A 14,327-nucleotide genomic window follows, 5' to 3' on the forward strand; every position below is an offset into this window, starting at 1 on the left:
AATGAAATGGTGTACACATTTAAAGGAATATAGAAACATAAAATTTGGAAAATATGATCCTTAGAGGGTGTAGAAGTGCACTTTTCAAATTTTAACGAAATAAAGTACGCTGCAAACGCTTAAAAATAAAATTAGAAACATGAAATTTAGAATTTTGAGGGTGCAGAAGTGCACTCTTTATGAAAATCAACATTTAACGGAGTAAAATACAGTGTGAAGGTTTGCACCATGTTTTCGTCTATATCTTAGTTACAAAGTTTATTCTAGTTAAAGTTTTCATCCTGTACTTATACAGTGAGCAACAAAATTATGGAATAATCTTATTAAAACAGAAAATATTTTGTGTTGGCAAAAATGCTCGAACAGGTCAATTTTCTTTTTAAAAAATACAGAATTTTCAACTCGATGTAAAATTTTACACTCTTTGGTTTTTGAGTAATGACGTCATTAACATTTTTTTAATGGAAACGCCTAATTTTTTATCCAATTTGATAGATCTTTTAATTATCGAAATGACAACACCAAATTATTAAATATTACATAAAGTTGTCGAAAAAAAATCACCAAAGAAAGTGAAATAATATTTATTAACAAAAAACAAACATACAATTTTAAATCAAGTTGAAAACTTTGTGTTTTCTAAAAAGAAAATTGGTCAGTTTGAACATTTTTGTCAAAACAAAATTTCCAATTTTAATAAATATTATTATACAGGGTGTTTACAGTCTTGGAGTTGAAAATTGACCTAGTAATAGAAGAGTACAGAAATACTGTAACCGAGAAAGAACTCACACAATTGTTATTATCAAGAATGTTATTTAACTCCAAAATATTGGTACACGGTTTGAGGGTCACTGGAATTATTTCCTTGTTCAGATAAAATTGTATTGTTGCAACAGATAAAAAAATCGTATCCATGACAATGAAAGAGAAAAGTCACTTCCTCCTTGACACTGTCATCATTTGATTTGCTTTTGCTTTAGTTTTTATCAAAATTCGAAGGTCTTCTGTTTAATCTCTTTCAACGAATGGTTTCCAATAGGTTTGATTCGTTTTTCTTAATTTTTCTCCACATTTATGAACATGTATGGAAAAATATTAAAATAATAAATTGGTTGTCATGATTATGATTTGGTGAAACACAAGGTAATGATACTAATGGCCATTGTTGCAACCGAAACAGCAGTTCTTAAACAAATAGTGTAAAATTAATAATTTCCTTTAACAACGTGAATTTTTGTATTATATAGCGTATTAGTTTTCTTCTACCGTAAATATCCTCTCATTTAAATTTCAACCTCAAGACCGTAAACACCCTGTATAATAATTATTCTATTATAAATTTATTAATATTTTCAGGTAGTATGTTGTCCTTACGTAAGTTTTCAATCTTTGTCGGATACAGTGTTTTCTGGTTAAATATCTGACTGCTTTAATTGGTAATCCTTTTTGTAGACGATATAGCTGTTTCAGATATGAGGAGCTAATGATGTCTTCAGAAGAACACATGTTGTAGTCTAAAAAGAGATTTCTTGCATTTTTAATCACATGGTAATAATGAAAGCTAAGAAATAATGGCATTGTGTCAGTCTAACAAGACTGGTGCGTGGGTTTAACTTGAGTAATGAAAAAACAAACGAGAGAAAAAAATTATTGGTAGCGCGGATTTTTCTCTCGTGATTGTGGGTATCTTATTGGGCTCTGCCGATCTTCTATAGGAAAAGATCCCTTACCTTTGAGGGCGATTCTGCGATGTAATCCGTTGGATCACTCACACACCGAAATGAAACTCAGGCTTCAGCAAAACCAGCCCGTTTATTAATGAATTTAAACACAAATAAAAAGAAGATAACAAAAAAAAGAACTTGAAATTTCACAAAAATTAAGCAAAGAAAGAAGTTTAAGTTAAACGATTTCACAGATTACTCTCGTCGCAAAGACTACTCGAAATCGGAATCAAATAAGAACTGACTAGGTAACGAAATTTTGAAATTAGGAAAGCTCGTCTTCGAAGAGGGGACACTTCCTCGTCCAATCGCCTGGAAGCATCCCTTGGACGAAACTTCCGGTCTAAACGCTGTTGCCAAATTTTTCTCTCTAGCCCGAACAAGCGCTAGAGCCTAGAGAGAGGCTAGCTCTTTTGTAGTCATTGTGACTTTGATGGATCATCTTCTGAGAACTCATGACGGTTTACAATTTCAAAGAATCAAAGAGTACAAAACAATTACAGTACCGCCCGATCTCGACTATATTCCATCGTTTAATTAAGGTGACCAGAACCTAGCAACTCTCCTGCAAACTGTACATTTGACTAACTACGTGAGTTGCGAAGTCCTGACACCTGTCTGGTCTAGCTGGTCTTTTCTCAAAACAAGGTGGAACATTAAATATCTTAGTGAGGACCACATCCTTTATATTTCTAGCATGTGACTCGTTCCCTCTGATTCGCGATAACAATTTGGTTCCACTGATTAATTTGGAAAAGAAAAGATTATAAAAGGATCCGCGATTCTAAGAAGAGACCACATGTTCCCAACCGGATGACGAGCGTTTCGACCGTTAGAGGCGGTCGTCGGGTATGGTCAAACAAATTCAAAAGAAGCTGTACTAATTTGGACATATTTATATTTTCCTAAACATGAAATTTATTGAAAGATAACTAAACTAAAGTGTCGGTCTTCCGAGAACGAAATCTGGACGACACTTGTCTGTTTCAAGAATGTACTATTGTTTGCTTGTTACGGTCAAAACGTTGGAGGAAACCAAAATTACTATTTTGTCTTTTAAACAAATCTTGCATTTGTTACAGCATGTTTAGAAACAGAGGATGGTTGATGCACTTTTTGGGAGCTCCATCAGATAGTTTTTTTGAAGAGGGCTACGTTTGAAGAGATATTGTGAGTTACAAGTCTCAACATGATAAATCGACATTCAGTCAACATTTCCACCACTTGGACTTGGACTAATTTGGAATTGGTTTCATTTTGGTCACGAACAGTTGGAGGAATATGGGGAAATTCTACTGTATCAGGAATATTCTATAAATTAAAATCAGTTGTAATTTGTAATTTTACTTTAATATGTGTAACCATTTTTTTTATTGGATAACTCTTATTTATACTTACAAATACTGAAGATATTAACTGAAGGTAGTAACACTCATTTGATTAGCCGGCAAGATAATTTTGTAAAATAAAACGAATTTTCTTCAAAGTGATCTTTGCAAATAACTGATTGATCCTTTAATTTTGAAACATCTGTAAATAACAAGTCAAAAGAGCGATACAATTTTGTCTGTACCATAATCCTTCAATAATTTCCAGCCACTTAGTACGCTCTTTAAAATCGCTGGAGAACTCAAAAAGATTAAAGTATTACCCTTGCCACAAACGAAACATTTCTTTCCCTTTATGAAATTTTCGCCAGTAAGACGAAATAATAAAATAAAAATAAACAATTAGAAAACACTTATAAAAAATTATGAAATTGTAATTTCACAATACAAGGTGATGCAAACTTTGAATTTTGTCAGTTCAAAAATTGACAATTTGGGGGCGCCACTGCAACGAACATCCATCGACTATTAGATCGGAACAGTTTTATAAACGGAGTGAAGATTGGGAGAAGCCGTATCCACAGATTATCTGGTTCTACAATACAATAAATAATATTACTAACTACCTACTTACTACGTATCAGTAATTAAATACTAATTACTACTTTACCATGCAAACTAATTCTTCTAAAGCAAATTGATTAATAATCTTAACTAAATCTATATAAATCTTTTTAAAAACTACAGAGGTTAATAATAAATTGGGGGTTAATATAAATCTACGGTTAAATAAAAAGTAATTATTATCTCTAACGCCTTTCGAAGAATCACACAAGAAAATCACATGAGACACTTCGGAAGTCTGGATAGAAATTGAGGGAAAAATTGACGGTTTATTCCATCTCGAGCCTAAATTTCCCTCCAATTGTTTTAAGTGAGGTTGGTGTGAAGTTAGCGCATTGTAAAGCTAACATGGCTTTATACTTTACAAAAAAATATATTTTTATAAAAAACACATTAGAAATGAGTTAAATAACGACAGATTCATATTTTCAAAAAATCTTTATTTGTTCACTGCCACTTTTCATTCAAGATCCAAGCCTAAAACAGCTTTCCACACAGCCAACAAATGACCTTTTGGAAGTCTGCAAAAAATTTGTTTCACATAAACATAACCTCAAACCATGATGAATGACTAACCGGTGAAAATTGATTCCTTCGGGCCTAAATCTCGTCGTATTTCAACAGCATTTCACTGCACACGACATTTTGATCTAAGAGTCGAATCAGAATGAATCGAATTTTAAGAAAATTTTCAAAAGCCCATTTCTTCAACAAATCATATTCTTTCCAATAACGATTGGACAACTTTTCTAGCAATAAATTTTGAATTGCAGCTTCTGCCACATTTTGAATATCTTGTGTATCCATTTTCAACCAATGCATTGAATTTTCTTCTCAAAAGTGTTAATTACTTTACAAATGTCATAAAATTATTTTAAATTTAAACCATTACACCGTGGAATAAGTGCTACCAAGAGAAGAAAAATAAATTCTCTAGCCGGAGAAAATTTAACAATAAATAAATTTGTTTTAATTGAAAAATGTTGTTGGCCGAAAAAGTTTCGTGAATCATACGGTCAGAAACTGTTTTGCAAGCGCTTGCACACAAATAACTATTTATCGTTGCATCAAATATGACTAATTTCCGTTCAATACTTCATTCTCTAATAAGCTTGTTCAATGTTGTAATGTCTTTTCTTTTATTATTTTCTTATTTAAACCGGGCGCCACCAACTTTTTCCTAAAAGTTGGAAAAAGAACTATTTGGAGATGTTCTCCAGGTCTACACTACATAAGAATGCCTTTCCGGCCAGCTTTTATTCAGTGGAGAGGAATGGGGAGGTTCGATTTAATTAAACACAGGTGATTGAAAAGAGAAATTTATTTAGTAACTATATAACAGTAACAACAGATAAAACAAGTAACAAAACAAATTCTAACTTGGACTAGTGAACCCTAGCCCTTGGAGAAGAGGTCCTCCGCGGGTGAATTTGAGGGGAGAAGTCCCGTCGGTTGTTTTCCTGAAGAGGTCCAGGAAGTGACACCACCTAGGAGAAGTCCTAGATGTTAAGCCCTTACCACAGAACGGATCCCGTGGCCCGTGTCCAGAGGTGAACTCGGCTCCCAGAAGATGTCCTGGAGAAGGTATGGTTTAACGACGTTAGAAGGTCCCGTCGACCGTATTCTTTGAAGATGTCCAAAGAGCACAGTCCTTCAGAAGAGGTCCTGAAGTTGTTCCACCAAGAGAGGTCCTGGTGATTGCGTCCGAAGAGGTCCGGAAGGAGACTCAAGTGAATCTGCCGGTGTGGCGGCCCGTTCTCCTTTATATACCCTTTGGCGTCAGCGTTTCCATAGTCACCAAACAAACATTTTGTTTACACTTTGATCTATTTATCTGGGCGTACCTCTCATTGATCTATTTCTAGCGGTTCTTTTAAATAAAACACAGACACACCATAACGTTTATTCAATGAATTTTTACACTTTTTAACTGACTAATTGTTTGGAAAATATGCTACACATATTTCTAATACCAAACAAATACTGAATCTAAAATTTTATTACAATGTCAACGAAACCTCACAGCGCGTAGTAAGCATCTGACATATCTGGAACCAGCTAATTTGTGTCGTATCTGTACGAAGTGGAGATGGATACACTCGGGCGTGTTAAAAATTAAAAGACTATGTGTGGCGTCATCCTTCGGCGAGACCAAAAACTTAAAAAGGGCAGCAATTTTGAGTCTTTTTTTAGTTTATTATTCTTGTAAAAAAATAAATCAAATACAAAATGCATGTTTTAGATAAAATTTTATTTTTAGAAAAAGATTACAGGGTAAAGATAACCGGTGTTTTTTTCAATTTGGCGTCAAAGCTATCCATGAAAATTCGATTGTGAACGAACCATCGTATTGAAAGTTATTAATCTGACATTTGACACCTCACCGAGCATGTTAAAAATTGTGGTCCGTTCACAACACACGCATATCATCGCCAACTATGACGCCAAATTTAAATAAACACCCTTTATTATGAAAATGTGTTACGTTACGTTACAATCTGAATTCTCTGGCTCTTTTTCTGATTGCGGAAAACGAAGCAGAATTCCAAATTTAAATGGGCAGCCCACCACATTGCAAATTCATTTGCAAAAACTCATTCTAAACGATTACCAATTATTATCATAAGTAGTTGTGGGTATGGAAATTTATTTTTTTTTGTAATAACTTTGGGACCATTTGAGGAAATATTATAAAATTTGGAACAATTACTTGCGAGAACATACCCTCTATTAGGATAGTAATTACGAAAACCGGATACATCTACTCAATTTCCGTTTTCATCAGTTGCAGGTCACATTTTGTGTTTTTCTGTTTTTTGGTCTCTTGACCCTAATTTTTTATTGCTTAAATCTAAAGAGTAATCAATTTCGATTAAAAAACGTACCTATAACTTTTTATACCACTAAAATGGTACAATGACATCTGCAAATGCATCTAAAAGAAGAATGTAATACAAGGTTTTACCCACAATCATAACTCCACCACATTTTTCCAAAATTGGAAAATATTCTCGAGTCCTTATAATAAAAACTCACAAGTGGAAGCTCACTGGTGGAAAAGTTACTTTATACACTAGTGGATAATAATAGGTCACCTAATATGCTTCATAAGTAATTATAAGGTGATTGTGGATCAATTATTTTGTTATTTGTTTGGTAACTAAAGCACCGCCGAGTCAAATACGTGCGTTAATAATGGCTTTATTATTTCATTTGTATCGTAAATAGGTAACTATTACAAAAATTAAAATAAATCAAGAGAAAAAATTATGGCCGTGAGCCTTGAGCTTTTAGCATCGAGTATTTTAAAATATGATGTTTTAGTTTAACTAAACCGCGATAGCATTTTTCAATGTGTGTACTTTTCCGTCTGAATTTTTTTGTGCCCTTTTTTCCGTGTGTGCTTTTATCCATGTGCGTTTATTTCCGTGTGCGTTTTTTTCTGTGTGCGCTTTTTTCCGTGTGCGCTTTTTTCTGCGCGCTTATTTCCGGTGTGCTTATTTCCTGTGCGCAACTTTCCGGTCACCTTTAGTAGAGTATAAAATGTTACTTCTAGGACACATCTTGTGGGACAAGCAATTTAAGAGGAAAACGGATTATTTTAGAGTGTATGATCCTTGAAAATCACACAAAACCTTTAAAAACCAATCTCCAAAAACCACTCAATTTGACTATTTTTCAAAAAACTTAAAAATCAAGCAGAAGCACCTAAAAATCATCATAATTTTATTTAAAATCTAAAATTTGTTAATCTCCCAAAAATTTATAGGACACATCTTGTGGGACGAACATTTTCCCACCAAAATAACGAAAAAATCATGCCTGAACCCCCAAAAAAAACATCAAAATTCCAGTATTTTTAAACCTCTAAAAAATCGCTCAATTTACGCATTTTGTCAAAAAACTCAAAAATTATTCAAAACTACCTAAAATTGTACAATAATCAAAATTTCACAGTCTTAATTTTCTAACCGGTCCATATTTGGGAGATAGGTTTTCAACAAAAAAAAACCCTAATTATCCATATAAAATAAAATCAAAATCTTTCATATACTATTTCTAGCTGCTCCAAAAACAAAAACAAAAAAATACCCAAAATCACAAATAATCCCCTCAAAAAGAGCATATTTTTCATTCTTCTAAAAAACAACCATTTGCTCATTTTTCAAAGGCAAATTTATCCCAGCGCATAGGGTTTGAGAAAATATATATGTATAAAATAACAGATGTAATAAAACAATAATAACAATGTGAGAATAATTGAAATGATAAAAAATAACTTATAAAAATCCAGGTTAGTGGATCTATTTTGCTTATTTAACTTGAAAATTTCTCAACATCAGATGGAACAACTCACCCACTTGATAATATTGTTGTTCTATGAACTCGTATTAATAGAAATGGCGTCCTATGCTGAGCTTGTATAGATTGTGTGAAGCATACATAACCTATAAAATCCCATGTATTTTGTTTACTTTGCCCACCGTACCAGTGGCGGCTCGTTTTGTAATTAAAAAACTAAAAAAGGAGGGAGACATTTATTAGGACGTAATTTAATTAGGAAATACATTTATTATATGAAAAAAGCGTTTTGAGCAAACATATGTATATTTGGTCAAAACGAAATCTCCTAATTCCAAAGCATTGATCCACTCCCGTCTCAAAGTTTCACCTGAGGGTAACCTATAAAAAACAAATGTAAAATTGCAAGTAATATACATCTTTCGTGAAAAATTTTTAAAACGAAACCAAATTTAAAATTTTCAAAGCTATAATTCATGCCAAAAATTTGCTCCTTATAAACCTCATTCTACGCCTATGTATTGTTTACCAATTGTGAGTTTACTTACTTGTGGAAAGAAATCGAAGATTCTTTGTTGTAGCGGATTCTGCACACTACATAAGAATTAACCATAGTGTTTTATTGTAAAAACAGTACAAAACACACTTAAAAATTGGAAAAATTACGATCAGAAAATGTGACAGTTGTCGACTGTCAAAAACAATAGGAATCGACCAATCACAAGCCTTGTCTCTTGTAAACACTTGCAGAGGTTATGTGTTACAAACAAACCAATTCTAAAGGCGTTTCTATTAATACGATTTCAGTGTTGTTGTTGATGACGTAGGACGGAATGATCCTTCCGCACTATCAGGATCATAACATAATTACATTGTGTTACATATTTGTTATTATAGTATTACATATTTGTTATTATTGTTACACATTTATTATTGTTGTTATTCATTATTTAGCGTTAGGATTTATTATTTCTCAGTTACTAATTATTACGCTTTACCATTTTCTAGAACATTTCCTGACTCATTGGTTTTTGTTAATTCGTTACCCAACTTTTGTAAATCTCTTTGTCTGTACCTTGGCTGCAATTAGTCATCTAAGGCGATATATTTTTTGTCAATGATGATTCGTACAACTTCTTACACAACTTATGCGTCGAGAGGCCAGTTCGGCATTAGATCTTGTACTCGTCGGATGACGGACAATAAAATTGATACATAAGATATTGTTTTATTTATTCAATCCGGAACAATTGCGTTAATTTTATAACCTTATAACAGCTGGGATGAGTATGAACAAACGATTTGTCAGTTTACAAGCTGTGATATTAATTCACGAGTTAAAAAATCAAAAACCTAACTATTTGCTTATTTATTTTAAAGTTTTCCAAATCAGTTTACAAGCCGAGAGTACCTTAAATTCCAAATTATCAATTTCAATTTAATGCACAAGGTAGGGCTTAAGCCCATAAATACAAAAAACCCACATGATCTGATACTTTTTTGATTGGTTAACTCATCTTTATACTTTCATAACAAAAAAAGTTGCATCAGCGGCAGATATTGCTATGTAACAATCATGACAGTACTGATAAATTCTCTCCTGTTTAGAATAGAAAAAAGATGCAGTAGACACCATAATTATGATGCTACAATTTAAAAGCCATCCAATAAAGTACTTGAAGCTTAGTGAATTTTATAAAATGTACTTGTGATAAAAAATACATGTGGAAAAGAATCAGGCATCAGCATTTTATTATTTATGATACATTTTATTTATCATCAACAAAATTCCAATATTTCTGTAATACAGCAAAGTCAAATAAAAGAAATACCGGTAGCAATTTTCCTTTCCACTTTAATTTCTATTTACCATTATATTTCTGTAATACAGCAAAGAAAAAATTAACACTTGTACAAACCTTATTCAGAAAGCAGGGTAATAAAATAATTAGAAAGGTATTTATCCTTATGAATATATGGACTCGTTTAAAAGATTTAAAGAAACAAAATTACCATCAATAGATAAATTTTACTCTAACTTGACAAAGGAAAGCATAAGTTGGTCAGAGTATGATCATGCTCAAAAAGTATGAAAATATTTTAAAATAAAAAATCTGGGTGAATGGCATGATTTATATTTAAAATTAGATGTTTTATTATTAATTGATGTATTCGAGAATTTCAGAGATTTATGCCTAGAAAAATCTTACGGATTAGATTCTGTTTGGTATTATACGACGCCAGCATTAGCCTGGGATTGTATGCTAAAGTATACTAAAGTTAATTTGGAATTATTAACGGATTATGAGAAGTACATGTTCTTTGAGAAAGGAATAAGAGGTGGAATACGTTATTTCAATGCAGTAATAGGTATTCAATATCAAAACCAGAAATAGAAATTAATGGTGAAAAAATATCTGGCACTGACAAAGTCGGTTTTGCTGACGCTGACTCTACTCAAATTCATTATATTGATTGTATACTAAAATTCAGGAGGGTAGACCGGTGCGTCATCAATTTCATTTTTTCATTACCAACTTAAAAGTGAAATAAAAAATTCTATCACAATGTAAATTGAAACAATTAAACGGTCTCTAAGGATGGTAGCCTTGAACATTAATTTACATATGCACTTCAACTGCACCACTTAAATGTCATGTTCGAGTGAATTTGTCAATTTGAGATTGACAGTAACATTATTGTCGTCGTTGAAAGTCTTTTTGGTATAATTTGCAAGTATTTTTCGTTTATTGGTTGATTTCTTGCCTCTGTTCTACGTCTCGTTGCTTTCTTTTAATAATTCCTTACGATGAAGTAACTTCCATGAAAGTAGGCATAAATGCACTTGTGTTAGTGTAAAAAAATTGAAATAATGAGGGGTCACCGATAAAAATTGGCCCTATCATCGTTTATTTATTCTACAAAAAATGAGGCCAATCTTATAAAAAACCATTTAAATGCTGTTTTAATACTTTACATATTGTGTCTGCTATGGCGCAAACCAGTTCTCTTTAAATAAAATTGGGATTATTTGAGATATTTGAGGTAAATATGAGCGTTGTTTAAGAAGTCTATTATTTAATGAAGTAATTAACAATACAAACTGAAATCGACGCTTTATTTTGACTCTCACATAAATAAGTAACTTTCTGGTTTTCATCAGAATAAAAGCTTCTTAACGTTTATTGTTTGTTTCCGAAGGATGTAAGATGCAACTTTGTCTTGTAGACGTCTTGAATTTCAACTTTTTCTTTTTTCTTACCTGGAAGAATGCATAAGATCGTCTATGGTTTTAAACTCTTAAAAAACTCAATGTAAGAAATTACTTGTCCATGCTCCTTATGTTTATGATGATTCCTATTTATGAAATACAGATTTTGCGTCCGTTTTCTTCTCAACTTACCCACTGTTTTTTAGAAAATCGGTTTTATACTAATGTACACTAAAAATTCCGAGTTTTAGATATAACATCCAAAAACATTGGAAAACATAATGATGTAATGAATACACTGCATGTAGAACGTCATTTCGAATCTATTACATTGAATTTTAAATACCTTTGCAAAGAAGCGTACAAACCAACACTTTCATCAGTAAACAACTTCTAACTCGCAGATATTGAACCTAACGTCAAAAAATTGACGTTTTGTCATCGCGATGTAAACGTGGTGAGGAGAAACGTCAGATGACGCACCGGTCTACCCTCCTGAATTTTACTATAATAAGTGCAGAAAGCTATAAATAAACCAAACTTCAAATCAAGAACTATATTCAGTGAACATCTGGTAGCAGTTCATAATTATAAAACCAAAGTGTTATTCAATAAACCGATTTATATTGGACAACCTGTGTTAGATTTATCGAAATTATTGATGTACGATTTCTACTATAACGTATTAAAACATAAATTTAATGAGAGCTTGAAACTATTATATCAAGACACTCTTTTTGAACTCAAAGGTTATGACTTCTATGACTTTATGAAGAATAATCCCGATTATTTTGATACATCAGATTATCCAAAAGACTGCGAATTATATTCTAATAAAAATAAGAAAGTAATTGGAAAATTCAAAGATGAGTTAAATGGAGAAAAAATGTTGGAATTTATAGGTTTGAGATCTAAAATGTACAGTTATAGAACAGAAAACTCAGTTGCAAAGAAGTTAAAAGGAAGAAAGCTGTGTTAAAGAAAGAAATCAGTTTTGATAACTATAAGAACTGCTTGATGAACCAAAAAGAATATTGTCATAAACAAAGTCATCAGAAGTCATAGACATGATATATTTACTGAAGAATTAAATAAGAAATCTCTGAGTTGGAAAGATGATAAACGATACTTGATACCAAATTCAACAGACAGATATGCGCATGGTCATGTACTAGCGCGCTGAAGGTGCTAACATAAATATACATCATAGATGTGCCTACAGCCTCATAATACGTAAAGTAAGATTTTAAGATACTTAAACTATGAGTTAAGAATTTTTTTTTTACTGTGAGTTAAGATACCTGAACTAACCTATAAGTTAAGATACTTGAAAATTAGTCAAATCATTTTTTTTATTTACGAGTATAATAGATTTTATTATTATACTATAAGTTAAAATAAGCCAGTATTCGTGAGTGGCATGTTTCTGTCGCGAGTAAATACTGGCATTTTAACTTCGCGTATAATACGACGTTTTATCTTATTGTTTCTTGTAGATATTAATTTAAAAAATTCAAGAAACTTGAGATTGCTGTATCAATGATATTGTACGATTGGTTGTTTATTGCAGACTGCAAACATACTGAGATGGATATTAGAAGCTCAGTATTATGTACTGTGAAATACTGATTGCTTAGGAACCAGTATTTTACTGAATGGAATATTGGTTTGTTTGTATAGGCATAAAACAATGGAACAAATGTAAGAGTACATACATCTATAAGATAAAAATATTAAACGATTTCAAAAGAGAAAATAAAAAAGATAGCACTTCCTGAAATAGGTAATTCTCTAAGGCTTATCAGTGACTAAGTTACATTACACATGAATCATGTTTATCATATTATGACAAGCGGTTTCCTGATAAGATGGGACACAATGTACTTAGACCGTTCCACAATGTCCTGAGAAGACCTTGAAATGCGGTTTGATTATATAAGCGGGTGTAATAAAACAAGATGACACGAAAGCTCTCAAACCAATCTACCTATGGTTGAACAACAAAGTAGTGCTAATATTAATATTCAAGCAGTTTTATCTGAATTAGAAGCATTGCGTCAAAAATGTGCTTCGATGGTTTGATTTTAGACCTAGGCATCAAATTGTACAAGATGTTGCAACAATGGGATGTTGAATATGGATTTTTGTGCGTTAATCTAGAGCATAAACGTAAACATGAACGTTATTACTACAAAGACGTTAACGGTTACATCGAACCAATTTTAGCAAAACTATTATGCGAGACTAACACACAAACAAAAATCAAGATCTTAATCAGTAGCTCAAATGATTAATAACATCATATTATGCAGGCTATGATGCGAAGAGACTCAGAAACAAAATTAATTCATGTAAAACAAACAATAACCTACATCAATACTGAAAGACTACCCGAACCAAATCAATATTTTTGTTTAATATAACTAGGCTTAATAGGTTAGCTTTACCAATGTTCGAATATAAACTGCTCCACAAAAGTTAAGGAAGTGTGCAGTAATTTCAATAATTATTTAAATTAATAAAATATTAAAAAATAAACCAATCATTAATTAAAAGTAAGATAAAGACAGATATCTTTTTACTTTTTTCCACAATGCTTAGAAGAATAAAATTTGTTGTAAAAATAATGAGACTTCCTTAACTTTTGTGGAGCAGTATATTTTGATCTATGATTTTCTCTATGCATCGCTATTTATTTAATCACACATCCTGTACTTGTTTTATACACTCACAAGAGTTATATTCTTAAATATGCCAACATCCTAACATTTTTTATGGAGGCATAACTGGCTGCTCTGCTGAAAGCATTATTAATTTTCTGGCGTTGTTATTTTCTCAGGTAGCGGCACACAACACGTATTTATGACATCCAGAAATTAAATGGTTAGACATGTTTTAACAATGAAAGAAAAGCTTGGTAGCACTGACAGAATTTCAATCCTAAATGTCTCACAAAAAGTACGGAACCAACACACAAAAAACCTTGCACGGCGAACTCGACTCGATTAACGACACGCTAAACCAATTCTTCGTCTTAATTTCAAGCTTAACTATGCGAAATAAGAAAATTACTTACCGAAAACCATAACCACTGTAACAACGCCAGGATGCAAGTGAAGAAAATGGCGGAGCAGG

The 14,327-nt window shown here is 32.1% G+C and overlaps 1 long non-coding RNA gene across 1 annotated transcript; it reads right to left on the reverse strand.

Annotated features, from left to right (window-relative positions):
• Positions 1-3,058: 3,058 nt before the first annotated feature.
• Positions 3,059-14,327, reverse strand: LOC123004158. Its single transcript, XR_006412674.1, has 2 exons — positions 14,269-14,327; positions 3,059-3,650 (listed from the first exon to the last, which is right to left on the reverse strand). It is a non-coding gene; the product is annotated as an uncharacterized LOC123004158 (long non-coding RNA).

The sequence above is a fragment of the Tribolium madens genome, unplaced genomic scaffold (assembly GCF_015345945.1).
Source record: "Tribolium madens isolate multiple individuals breed KSU strain unplaced genomic scaffold, Tmad_KSU_1.1 Scaffold_1;HRSCAF=32;Tcas5.2_LG8, whole genome shotgun sequence".
NCBI classification, from domain to species: domain Eukaryota; kingdom Metazoa; phylum Arthropoda; class Insecta; order Coleoptera; family Tenebrionidae; genus Tribolium; species Tribolium madens.